Source organism: Paroedura picta, chromosome 8, assembly GCF_049243985.1.
Source record: "Paroedura picta isolate Pp20150507F chromosome 8, Ppicta_v3.0, whole genome shotgun sequence".
Classification (NCBI taxonomy): domain Eukaryota; kingdom Metazoa; phylum Chordata; class Lepidosauria; order Squamata; family Gekkonidae; genus Paroedura; species Paroedura picta.
Window position 1 is genome coordinate 38,231,863 of NC_135376.1, and position 13,969 is coordinate 38,245,831.

The 13,969-nt window shown below is 42.8% G+C and overlaps 1 long non-coding RNA gene across 1 annotated transcript in view; it reads left to right on the forward strand.

The window, feature by feature from the left end:
* The window catches only part of LOC143842619 (uncharacterized), a 64,872-nt gene extending 55,454 nt beyond the window's left edge, over window positions 1-9,418 (forward strand). Inside the window, exon 4 of the long non-coding RNA XR_013233224.1 lies at window positions 9,285-9,418. This is a non-coding gene — a long non-coding RNA (uncharacterized LOC143842619). The remainder of the gene's footprint in view (window positions 1-9,284) is intronic.
* The last annotated feature ends 4,551 nt before the right edge of the window (window positions 9,419-13,969 follow it).

A 13,969-nucleotide genomic window follows, 5' to 3' on the forward strand; every position in this document is an offset into this window, starting at 1 on the left:
TTTTAACAAATCACTGACCACCTATGAATGGCAGTGGCTGCATTGGACCATCACCAGTTCCTTGCAGCAGGGTATGTTGCTGAGTACATGGGGGACAAAATCCCCAGCACACGTGGTCTGCCCCAGAGTTGTACATAGACACACACTCCTCTGGAGCAGACAGGTTCTGCCACACCACACAGTGGAAGAGGAGGTGAGGGGATGTGATATTCCACCATGGTGGGGGTTGACAAATGCCCCATTTGGCTCTGTGACACTGCAAAACCACCCTGAGCCTTTGGGGAGGACGGTATAGAAAGAAAGCAAGAGAGCAGGGAAGCAAGGAAGCAAGCTGAACGGGGCATTTCATATCCCTGCTGGGACACTGTAGGTGGGGGAGGAGCCCAGACCAGCATGAGCCCAGCCCAACATGGGTGCCAATGACACCTGTGGGTGCCAATGACACATTGTGCATATGCAGGGATTTGCCCCACTGATGTGCTGGCCTGGAACACCCCTTCAGTGCATAACAGGTCACTGTTACTCAAATATGTGATGTGTTTGAATAGCTGACAAACATCCACATAACTATCCAAGATAGTTCTAGATCCAGGATCTAGAACTAAAATTTGAATTATTTAATTTACCCAGTAATTCTGCATCAGTGTGTTGTAGGATGGTAGCTAATAGCTGTGAACAAAGAACCTCCCGGTGCATATTCCATGAGCTGCAGACATTTTAGACCCATTATTTTCTCCCAATGAGTGCATCAAGCATGGTCATTCAAGTGGCATGGATTATCAGCACCACAGACACCTGTGGTGCATTTTGCTTGTGATAACACTGTTGATGAGAAGCAGCTTTCCACCTGTGTGCCATTTAGGGAACATTTCAAAACTTTAATTCAATTATTTATGTTTAAAGTTCTTTAGAGGTTAAATAGTTCTTGTGTTATTTAGTAATTGCAGTTTTGTGAACTGTCCTTTGTCCTGTAGTGTATTTCTTGCCTGATCTTTTTTTTTTCTTTGGGGGGGGGGGGATAAACCCGGCAAACTTGAGTGCAGTTCTCTTGTGTCCTAAGTCTTTCTTCCCCAAGCATTCTCTGTCTACAGGGTATCACATTGCTGATGCTAGAACACAACTTACACAAATGTCAATGTATAAAATATGTCTCTAATTGTTACAAATTTAAAGATAATATTATAGGTGGAAGAAGGCCATCATTTCCTGTGAGATAGATGTTTTGTAGAAATAACTTGTGCTGGTTACCATCCAAACGAGGACACATTTTCCCTAATGTACCTTCAATGTTTCTGCTGTATCACTCACTGGTTAATAATCTAGGAAAGCTGTCCGTATGTATTTCATCTTTCAGGAAGATGTGTCATCGTTGATTTGGTTCTCAAAGAGCCTACTGACAGCTCTTCCTTTCTTAAGTTACATTTTGCTAGACATATTTTCTTTGCCATGCAGGTAAATTTAGGCCTAGGGAATGTGGTCAGTGATATCCACCCTCCCCCCGCCCCGGTCTCTTCCCCTTGTGGTATAGCTTCTAGTGTGCAATCTGACCCAACAACATCTTGGCTTCCCTTCAAGCAACTGTAATCAGGAATTACTAAAGACTCAATAAATGCATTAGATTAGGGTTTATTATGTTCAAATCTCAAATGTGCAATCATTTAAATCTCCTTTTTAGTGTAGGTTTCCTACAAAACATCCTGACTGTAGATTGCTAGCATTTGGACAATTCCTCCCTGTCTTCAACTCAGCCCAGCCAAACTTTCAGGATTTGCTTTTCTAGCCCGGATAGTTCCTGTCTATCACCACTATTCCCCTGATAGTGGTCAGTATAAAAGTTCAAACTGAGGCCATTCCCTTTCTAGCTGACCTGGTCAGTCATGAGTGGCTGCTTCTGATTCTAAATAAACTTCCAGCAAATATTCTAATCTCACCATACCCTCGAGTTCTACAAGCTCAGGATGCTATAAATATCCAGTCTTTCAGGAATAGTGTGAAGCAGTCAAAAAAGGATCGTGCTCAGAGCCAATTAGAGATTGCTCCCCCACCCCAAATTCTACTTGATCACAAATTGAACAGCTAATGCCATATTGTTCTTCTGAAGGGGGAGGGCAACGCAAGGCAGGCATATTTGCAGGGGGGGGGGGAACCCTGACACAGAGGAGTCCATGAGCTATAAATAGTCCCCACAAGGCAGCCTTCCTTCTTCCAGCCCACAGTGGTTTCCTCATCCTAATTTCCCATGATAGTGGAGTCTTATTATATTTATATCCCATTATTTACTTAGACTGCTGCTGATGCTGAGGGGAACCTTGCAGAGGTGGCAAGGCTCAACACCACACTATTGTCCTTGGGAGATGGAGCAGGATCAGATGGTAGCAGCCTCCATGTTTCCTTCAGCATCTCTTTCAAGATCCTGGCCATTATGCTTCAGGCTAGCACTTGTACCAAAATGTAGGAGTTTTAAAAACTTAGGAATGATTCATTCAAGCCAACTTGTTAGGCTCCCTGTTTACTTGCTGATGTTTCTGTTAGGGACAGTCAAGTTATTCTGCTCCCTCAGATCCCTTCCCATTCTTCTTCTGTGAAACCTTTTACAGGGCACTGTAGAGTCACCTGCTTTGTGAATAAAAGCTTTATGCACAACCTCCTTTCTTCCACTAGCTCTCACCTCTGGCAAGCGTGTTCCTCCCTCTGCCAGTGTGTTTACACCAAGTTTTGCTTTTGACCTGTCCATGGTACTCAGATCCTCTAGGCAGGGACTGTTATTAGATTTGGTCTGTACAGCAACTAATGATGATATGATCACAATAAAATCAGAATCCAGTAGGACCTTTAAGACCAACAAAGATTTATTCAAGGTGTGAGCTTTTGAGTGCAAGCACTCTTCGTCAGGCTAAGAACTGACCATCATAACAGTAGGAATATATAAGGAATATACTGCTTATATATTCTTAGTCTGTTCTTAGTCAGTTCTTAGTCTGAGGAAGAGTCCTTGCACTCGAAACTCACACCTTGAATAAATCTTTGTTGGTCTTGAAGGTGCTACCGGATTCTGATTTTATTGTGCAACTTCAGACCAACACGGCTACTCATTTGATGATATGATCAGTTATTTCACTTGGGGCTGTCTCAGCGACATACATGCTGCAAAGCATTTTGCTGACCTGATTCTCAGTACAGACCTATGTAGAATCAGTCCAGTTTAAGCTTATTGAAATCAGAGGCTTTATAATGGATTAACTCTGTATAGGATTGGACTGTCTTCCACTTGTTGAGGGATAGTGGTGATGGCAAGCAGAGTCAGACTCAGAACTTCTCAGTCCCTGTTGTAGCAATGATGCCTGTACCCGCTTTAAAAACATGAGAAATCACCTTTCTCCCACATATGGCTGAACTATGGAGAGGACATCCAAAGTATTATCTCACTATTCCTTGAAAATCCATAAAGAACAAGCAATAAAGCAAGGCATGCCCTCTCATCTTAGTCAAAAGTGTTGATATTGCCTGTACTTATTTTTACAGGTGGTCAAACTATGAGAAACTAAACTTGGAAGGAAATCAGATTTGTACACTCTAAAAAGTAATCATCCTGTATAATGTTCACCTCTAGCAAGATATATTGCAATTTACTGTGGTACAGGCCAATCATGAAACAATGAATTAGGCCTAAGGTGCCAGATGCTTACACTGGTGTCTCATGTGTTGGATGAGTCTACATTGTGACAGTTTCCTATAAATCTCATTGCTGTCATAGCACTTGGGAGTTTTCTTGTTTATTTCTGCACAGGCCATGTTCTGATATATACATAAATTACCCATCAGCCTATGGCCAATTTTTTTTCTAATTACCTTTGCCAGAAGTGGATGCAGATCAGTCATGTAGAGGCATCTCCAAGCTAGCTCCCATGAACCCCCTCCCCAAGTTCTCCTGTCATGTTAAATGTCTTTTTCCAATTGAGTGTACAAAATAAATCTTACAGCACAAGTTAGTCTATAGAGAGAGAAAGCCCCTGGGCACTTGATAAAATTGTCCCTTTATATAGCTGAATGCTCTGCATGCTGCACTTTAGCTTTCACATATTTATATGAGCAAGAGAATTTATGTATCAAAAAACATCTGAAGGGGGGGGAACAACCACCACCACCACCATAAATGAAACAAGGAGGCCATGATTAATTTTTGTTATCAGGTGTAGTTACCACAGCAGTAAATCATTGTTGGACATAAGCACTTATCTATATTCCCGTATTAATGCACAGAGCTCACCAAGTCTGTACGTAATAACCAAACAACTGGAAGGCTAAAATAAATAGCAAGGTCCTTTTGTCCCACTGCATGCATTAAGAAAGGGATATTTCACTCTGGGGTATCTTAACAAATAAGCAATGTTATGAAATTATAGAATGATCTAATCAGTTCCATGATGCTCCCACATTTCACCTATTGTATGGCTCACAATATAACCTTATGGTGCTTTCCCGCAGTATGAACCTATTGGTTTCACTGTGTTTAGACTAGCATAACTCTTCATAGGATTGCAGTGTTCCATTTACTTTCATGTATGAAGAGCACATGAGGGGGGATTATTCTCAGTTGATACTTCAGTTGATTATTATGGCCTAAACTGGGTGACAATGATGCAAATGAAGATCAATATTGGTAAATTATGCACTTCTGGACATAAAATCCTAACTTCAGGTATAGGCTAATGGGAGACCAAACTTTCTGAGACAGAGAAGGGGAAAGATCTTAGGGTCAACCCAGTGAAAGTGTTAACCCAGTGTGTTGCAGTGGTGAAAAAGGCAAACTCTATGTTAGGGATTATTAGGAAAAGGATTGAGAATAACATGGAAAATATTGAAATGCCCCTGTATGGATCTACAGTGTGGTTTCATTTGGAATACTCTTACAGTTTTCATCACTATCTCAAAAAGGACATTAGGGAGCTGGAACAATTACAGAGAAGGGCAACCAAGGTGATTAGGAGGTTGAAGCACCTTCCCTATGAGGAAAGGCTGAAGAGTCTGGGACTTTTCAATTTTGAAATGAAACAACTAAGAGGGTATATGGTAGAGGCTTATAAAATTATGCATGGGGTGGAGACAGTTGACAAAGAGAAATTTTTCTCCTTCTCTCCAAATTCTACGACTTGCGACCATCCAATGAAGCTGATGAGTAGTAGGTTAAGGACTGACAAAAGGAAATATAATTTCACAAAGTGAGTGATTAAAATGTAGAATTCACTACCAGAGGATGTAGTGATTGCCACAGGAATAAATAACTTTAAAGGGGAATTAGATAGATTCATGGAGTCTATCAATGGCTACCAGCCATGGTGACTAAGGAGAATCTGAATCTTAGAACCAGGAGGTAACACCGGGGGAAGGCTCTTGTCTCTATACCCTGTTGTTGCCCTCCAGAGGAACTGATTGGCCAATATGTGTGAGAGGATGCTAGACTAGAGGGACCATTCATTGGTCTGTTCTAGCAGGCCTCTTCTTATGTTCTTGGGAGAGACAACCGTTATGCCAACTATTTGCGAGTAAAAGAGAGTGGATACAAATAGAGAAGAACCTCTTCAAACAACAGGCTGCTTCACTGGGCATTCTGCTCACCTACTTCACAGTTATCAATTAAGATATCATCACAAGTCAGCAGCCCTTAGGCAACTGGTCTACTGAATAGTGACTCTGCACACAAAGAACCTTAGCTTGAGAAGAACTTGGGAAATTGGGGATGCAGTTCATACTATAGCTGAGCTTTATGAATCGTCCAAACTAATATAGTGAACCAGGTCATTGTCCATTAAGGCAACAAGCAAGACAAGTGGCAGCCCAAGAAAAGGTCTTCTCAGTTGTGACACCAAAACTCTGGAAATCCCTTAAAGGGGGATTTTTCTTTCTCCATCTATCAGTGCCTTTCACTTCTCTTTCATCTGGCATACCTCCATTAACAGGTGTTGTTTGTTTATGTGTTTTTAATTTCTATTTTATAATTTCAACTGTATTTTTAATTGCTTAAATATTTTTTAAATATTCTAAATCAAATAAATAACAGGAAAATGACTATTGGTCAGGCAGTATACCTCTGCACAAAACAATGAGTGAGTCTCAGTGGGACTATGCTTGCAGTGGAGAATGTCTCCTTGTTGCATTCCAATTGTATATAATTAGGTTGGGTTGAGGCCTGCCACCTACCCATCTACCTGGGACTGCCCAATTGATTGCTATGGTGGACAGCCCCCTCCCACAACTGTGCCTGCTTCTGTGAGAGGGACAAAAATCAGTGTCAGCATTGCCCTGATATCAGTTCTGGTTTCAGAATGGGAAGCAGCATCATGGGGCTCACTCTAGGAATTTCCCACGCTATGAGAAAATTTTGGTATCATGCAACCCTGATGTTGAATTGTCTGCCCCCATTTTGCTCCACCACACATGTTCTCTGCATATGCCTGTGAAGGTATAAAAACAGCTTATTGTGCATGGTAATATGTGGATATATCTATGTGCACATGCACTTCATTAGCATGATACTCTTTTCACCTTTTGAGAGTGAGGAAAAACCACATTTGGAAGACAATGCGTCTCATCCATGTCCCATCCAGGTTGTCAGGATCAGTCCTCTGCTCTCTGCCATGTTTGATTCAACTGAACCTGAGGGACTCCATCTTTGTGTGTGTGTACTTTTGCTGCCTTTCCCATGTAACCAGAATGTTTATGGCTTTGTAGTGTTCCTTTGATCCCCACTTCCTTTGATCCTCCCTCCGCTTTCACACTGCATGTTCTCCCTGCTGTGATACTTTGTTACCAGTGTCCCTGTAAACATCTTATCTACAGCCTGAGGCACCAAGCTGACCAAGGCCATGCTAACAAAGACACTTTGGCAGGAATCCTGGGATGGCACCTGGGTGGAGGATGGCACCCCTCCCCTTGGGAACGGGTCTGGTTTCGCCGGGAGAATTGTATTGATAACTGCTTGACTCCCCGATATCGAACAGTCTTGACTTCAGTTGTTTAAGTGTTCAGATCTACTTCCAATTAAAGCTTTCTTTCTATAGAAAGAAATCATCAGAAATCATCAGAAAGGCCAAAGCTGAGAGTGAGCTAAGATTGGCCAGGGAAGCCCATTGTAACAAGAAAAGATTTTTCAGTTACGTGAGGAGCAAACGTAAAGTAAAGGAGGCAATAGGCCCGCTGTTGGGTGCGGATGGACAAACTCTAACGAAAGATGCAGAGAAAGCAGAAAGGCTTAGTGCCTATTTTACATCTGTTTTTTCCCACAGGTCTAAGTGTTTAGGCACATCTACAGATGGCTGTAGCCAAAGGATAGTGTCTGGGTGGCAGGTTAACATGGATAGAGAGGTGGTCGAGAGGCATTTAGCTGCACTGGATGAGTTCAAATCCCCTGGTCCAGATGAAATGCACCCGAGAGTACTCAAAGAACTTTCCAGAGAACTTGCACAGCCCTTGTCCATCATCTTCGGAACCTCTTTAAGGACTGGAGATGTCCCGGAGGACTGGAAAAGAGCAAACGTTATTCCGATCTTCAAAAAAGGGAGGAAGGATGACCCGGGAAACTACAGACCAGTGAGTCTGACCTCTGTTGTGGGGAAGATAATGGAGCAGATATTAAAGGGAGCGATCTGCAAACATCTGGAGGACAATTTGGTGATCCAAGGAAGTCAGCATGGATTTGTCTCCAACAGGTCCTGCCAGACCAACCTAGTTTCCTTTTTTGACCAAGTAACAGGTTTGCTGGATCGGGGAAATTTGGTTGATGTCATTTACTTGGATTTTAGTAAAGCTTTTGACAAGGTTCCCCATGATGTTCTGATGGATAAGTTGAAGGACTGCAATCTGGATTTTCAGATCGTTAGGTGGATAGGGAATTGGTTAGAGAACCGCACTCAAAGAGTTGTTGTCAATGGTGTTTCATCAGACTGGAGAGAGGTGAGTAGCGGGGTACCTCAGGGTTCGGTGCTCGGCCCGGTACTTTTTAACATATTTATTAATGATCTAGATGAGGGGGTGGAGGGACTACTCATCAAGTTTGCAGATGACACCAAATTGGGAGGACTGGCAAATACTCCGGAAGATAGAGACAGAGTTCAACGAGATCTGAACACAATGGAAAAATGGGCAAATGAGAACAAGATGCAATTTAATAAAGATAAGTGTAAAGTTCTGCATCTGGGTCAGAAAAATGAAAAGCATGCCTACTGGATGGGGGATACGCTTCTAGGTAGCACTGTGTGTGAACGAGACCTTGGGGTACTTGTGGATTGTAAACTAAACATGAGCAGGCAGTGTGATGCAGCGGTAAAAAAGGCAAATGCCATTTTGGGCTGTATCAACAGAGGCATCACATCAAAATCACAAGATGTCATAGTCCCATTGTATACGGCACTGGTCAGACCACACCTGGAGTACTGTGTGCAGTTCTGGAGGCCTCACTTCAAGAAGGACATCGATAAAATTGAAAGGGTACAGAGGAGAGCGACGAAGATGATCTGGGGCCAAGGGACCAAGCCCTATGAAGATAGGTTGAGGGACTTGGGAATGTTCAGCCTGGAGAAAAGGAGGTTGAGAGGGGACATGATAGCCCTCTTTAAGTATTTGAAAGGTTGTCACTTGGAGGAGGGCAGGATGCTGTTTCTGCTGGCTGCAGAGGAAAGGACACGCAGTAATGGGTTTAAACTTCAAGTACAACGATAAAGGCTAGATATCAGGAAAAAGTTTTTCTCAGTCAGAGTCGTTCAGCAGTGGAATAGGCTGCCTAAGGAGGTGGTGAGTGCCCCCTCACTGGAAGTCTTCAAACAAAGGTTGGATACACACTTTTCTTGGATGCTTTAGGATGCTTAGGGCTAATCCTGCGTTGAGCAGGGGGTTGGACTAGATGGCCTGTATGGCCCCTTCCAACTCTATGATTCTATGATTCTATGATTCTATGATAGAAGCCTGGTTGTGAGTTTTGCCTCCTGTTTGACACAGGAGGAGTATGCATACTTCCCCAATACACTCAGGATTCTTGGTGTTGTGAATCAACCTGCATCTTCACAGACTAGCTCCCCTTTCTAATGAGTGAAAAGCTGTCTGTTATTGCTGTTTTAGAAAAACCTCTTTCAAGAGAGAGGGAGTCCACAAGAGTAGAGATGAGGTAGCCAGGCATGCAGTCAGGCATAGCTATGATTTGCAGCTCTGGCTGAAGCCCCTACAGAATGCAGTTCGGGCTTTATAAAATAAAAACTAATAAGAACCATAACAATATTGTTTTCTGTCTACAGCCTGCAGCCAGCCCAGCGCAACGTGGGAATTGACGAATAAAGGCCATCAACGTCTCCTGGCTCTGCCAGCCCGTTGCCTCCTCCTACCTGCCTTCTCCTCCTGCTACAAATTGTTTTGAAAACATTGCATCTCCCATACCTATTTCATTTTGGCAATGAAGTCATCAAACATGATGACAGGGACTTTCCAAGAGTGAAATCAATCAGCAGCTTTCCCTGTTTTGCTTTCCCCCCCCTCCTAGAGAGGAAATAGGTGAATAAATTCTAAATGAGACAAAGGGACAGCAATGGCATGATCAACATGATCAGGCTCTGTATGGCACAGTGCACAACATGGAGAGGCCAAATGAAGTCATCCTCCCCCCCACACACACACACACACTCACACACAGGTTGTCACACGACCTGGAATCTTAAGGATCAGCGGAGTCGTTTTGCTCCCATTCAGCAATGAAAGGGGGATTCAAAGTTTTCCAGATATAATCAGCCCAAAGGGATCAAGCCGTCACCCACTCATTTAGTATGGTTTGAAAGATGAGTTGAAACATTTTCAGTACAATCCTAGGCAGGGTTTCTCCAGCCAAAGCCAATGTAGTAATTCTGAATAGGACTGCATTGCCTGTCAACGTGCATAAAATGCAAATATGCATGGGCACTAATTGACTGTATGATACACGTTAACACACCAGAGGGAGAGGATTGGAGACATATGTTTGGCACCATGCAGTTAATGAAATGACCTTGATAGAATACACTTAGATACTTGGACCTGGGGCCTCTGAGGAAGACTTGGTTTTACTACAGAATACTGATGGGATGGAGTTTGTCATGCAGTCTTGACACAGCTGCTCCTATTGGGAAGGAAAAGTGGTGGAAAACTGTCAGGGTTTCATCCCCTTTCACAGATGATAGCCAAGTATACACTGAAACAAGGATATACTACAGGTTTTCTTAATGTACTTGTTTACCTAACGGAGCCCGTGATAGACATGAGGCTGGAAATTTTGTTTGTTTAACACGTGTTTCCTTTTATTAGTAACTATTGCTACCCTCCCAAAACCCCTGGGAAACCATGGGATAGAAATTCAGTCAATCATCTTGCTAACTCAGGCAAGTAAATATGGGATTTAATAATGTGGACTATTACATGAATAGAAATTGAATTCTTTGAGGAAGCAGCGATTGAAAAATGAAAGAGATTAAAGTGAAAAGTTCCATGATAATTATGGAAATGGTTAGAACAGTTGCCTAGAAATACCCAGTGTGATCTCAAAGACCGTTTATGCACTGGGAACTTCACTGCCCCAGCTCCCGTGCAGGAGCACAAATAGGGGGCAAATGAGGTGCACCGAGCCAAATGCTCCCCCATGTGGGTGCAGGAAGACATGGGGCAACCTGCCATGACTAAAACTCCAGCCTGCAGCCCGATATGAATTCTTCAGTGCGTAAATGGTCAAAGAGATAAACATAAATGGGTCTAGGAGGGTGTAACTCTGTTTGGGATAGCAAAGCAAACATCTGCGGGTATTCTCCCTGCCCCCAGTAGATGCCTGAGCAAGTCTACATCTCCGTTTCTGTCCTAGTCTTTATGTGAAAGCTCTTCTGGCAGTGTGTGTTTGTGTTAATAAATAGAAAATCCAAGGCATTACATAATTCTCTTTGTTTTGAGGTGGTGAGACCTTTATTGATGTGATATGAAACACTGGATTGTGACAAGTGCTGCAGGTAATAAGCTTGTCCTTCCAGTCTTCGACTCAAAATCAATATGTCTGCATAGAGGAGGGAGCCAATACTTCTAGACTTGGGGAAAGGAAAAGGTTAGAATTAATATAGAACCTTTATTTTAATAACGCATTTGGTTGATTTGCAAGGCATGTAAACAAAGGCTGATACTCCTGAAAGCTTTCCTTGACGAAGCCAAATTGTTGTACCACAGAGAGGCAAATTGATCCCTTCTAGAAAAAGAATACTTTCACACTGTTTTATGTAACAGATTTATTTTTATTCCATTTTATAAATAAATCAGATTTATTTTGAATGGTCTGAGCCTATCAGCTGCTGTGCTGGCAAATAGGTTTTGTGCACAGAGCACAAAGGCTGTGGAGCTACTGTGATGGCATTGCAGAGGAGCTGGAAGCCAGTCTTGGGCATTACACTGGTGCCAGTACATGAGCAACAGCCATTCTCTCTGGAAACCAATGTTGACTTCTGAATGGTTTCTGCATTAGGAGTTATGGCAGGATGGTCCTCAGGCTGCAAGGGTGCCTTGCAATCAACAGTCAGCATCAGAAGAACCTTAAAATCCAGCAGTGTTCAGCGTGTTGAGCAGAGGAAACTTGTGTTGGAATATGCAAGATCTGTAGTATGCATGATTCAACAGTATATGTGAAGAATTCCTACAGGGGGCATTGGAGGAGATGGTAGTGAGCATATTTGGATCAGGAACTTACTGTCATTTTTCCTGTTTGCCATTAGATGAAGAAGAAGTCAGTCAGTCAGTTAGATAGCTAGGACGCTTTCTTCCTCTTTACAAAATCTTAGGGGACCAATGGCCTGAGGGGCTGCTGCTGCCCCTGCTAGGATCACCCCAGTCTCAAGCAAGGGATGGCCCTAGGATTTCTAAGACTTCCACTATGTCACTTCTTGTCGCCCACTATGACTCCTGTGGGGCAGGGGGGGGGCACAAGCCAGTCTAATTCTTGGCTAATTTAGGGTCATGAACTGATATGTGCCCATTCCCATTACTGTGTCTTCCTTTTGCCGGGTGGCTTTCCTAAGATCTAGTCAAACATAAAATTATGTGATCATTATGTCTCAGACCTCTTGCTGTTGAATTCACAGGGCGGCATAAAAATTAATTTAGAGGGTTTTAGGATGTGCAATTTTCTCCATAATCACATTGCACCTGATCAACTCACTACTGAGGTTGGTGGGCTAGTGTTGAGCAGTGGCAGCCCATTTGCAAGTGCCAAGGGGCAACACTAGGCTCCAGTTTTCTGAACTGCTTCACACTAACAATGTGTTATCAGTTTTGTTTGTAGTTTCCCTACTTAGGTCCTTCTCTTGAGATATCTTGCACATTCTATACAATCCCACCTACTGGCAAACTAAGCAAACAATGCCCTGGTCCACCCTGGGGTGCCATTATGTGCTGTGAAGCCATCCAGGGCATTGTTTGACCCCTGGAGGCCTCTGTAGGGCAGGGAGGCCCAGCTCTTCTCAGCCTAATGAGCCTGCTGTCAGACAGGTCTTGTTGGCCTCTGCAGCATCAGAAGGGAACACAGAAGAATCCATGTTCCCTTAGCGTGGGGCTTCTGGGCCCTGATCCATGCCAGGCCCCGTAGGGCGGTGGCCTGACGTCATTGTCATATGGACACAGGGATTAGCCCCAGGTCCATACTACTGACACCGAAAAAGAATATGAAATGAGGAATCGGCCTTTGAGAGGATAAAGCATGTTGCTTTAAAGGGGCAAAAATGATGAGTTGAAGATGTTAACACTGATAATTTATCTAAAGGACATGAGGTTCTAACTTGACCCCATGAAATGGCACTATTTAGTTTTCAAGTTGCATAAATTGTCACGGACATTTCTTTATAAGTACAATTCACAAACAGCTGCACTTCATCATGGAAAGATCATGGAAGTCATGGAAGCAATACCTCTAAGTCAGTCTTTGTATTGGGACTGTTTGATTTTACCAGAAACGTAGTTGTTGTTTTTTTATCAAAGACACTTCGGAAACATTCATCCTCAATCTGACTAGGTGCACCACAGTATTTATTTCCAAATGTTAGGAAGCAATCGCAGTAGAATTATGCAGCATAGCAGCAATGTCCGTGCTGTCCCTTATGGAACTGGGCAACACATTTGAATGCCATTGTCTCTTTTCCATTAACATTTGATTTCCCATCTTTGTGTGCTTGATCCATTCAGCTTTATCTTGGTTGGTATTTCCAAAATAATACTATTGTAAGTAAGGTAGGAATCCAAATGTTTGCATTACTGCCAAGTAAAACATTTCACAAGTTATCACAGCTGCTTTGTTTAATAATTAACACCATTATTTAAAACCACAGCTGCTGTAGCAAATCCTTTGAGGACTTCAGGGTCTTTCCCAGTTAAGGTAAATGTCACTGACTATTAGAAAGCAAGCCCTTCCAAGACATTTAGTGCTGAGCTGAGCTGAAGCTGAGCTGAGCTGAGCTGAACAATAGACAGCGAGATTCTCTCTGTGTATAAAATGATCTCTGTGTATAAAATGCTTCCAAGCCACAGCTGACTTAGAGGGAGCCCACAGGGTTTTTGAGGTGAGTGATTAAGCAAAAGTAACTTGCCATTGCTTTCCTCTGCAAAGTCTTCTTCAATGGTGTCCCATCCAAGTACTGACCCTATGTAGGTTCTGGGATCAGACAGACTATACAATGCCACTCCATGCCCCATGTCTAGATCCCACGGCCCTATTCATAGCAGAGCTGAAACTGTAAGAGAGTTTATTTGGGAGACAATGTTCCCTAAGGCTCTACAAGCATAGACCATAAAAACTTAAAGGCTAAATCCTAATAATACTTTCCTAGAAGTAAACCCTAATGAATAAAATGGGACTTACTTCTTAGTAAACATGCTTAGGACTTCTTTCACTCAAGATTGACTCTTGAAATAAACTGAGAAACATAAGCAATCA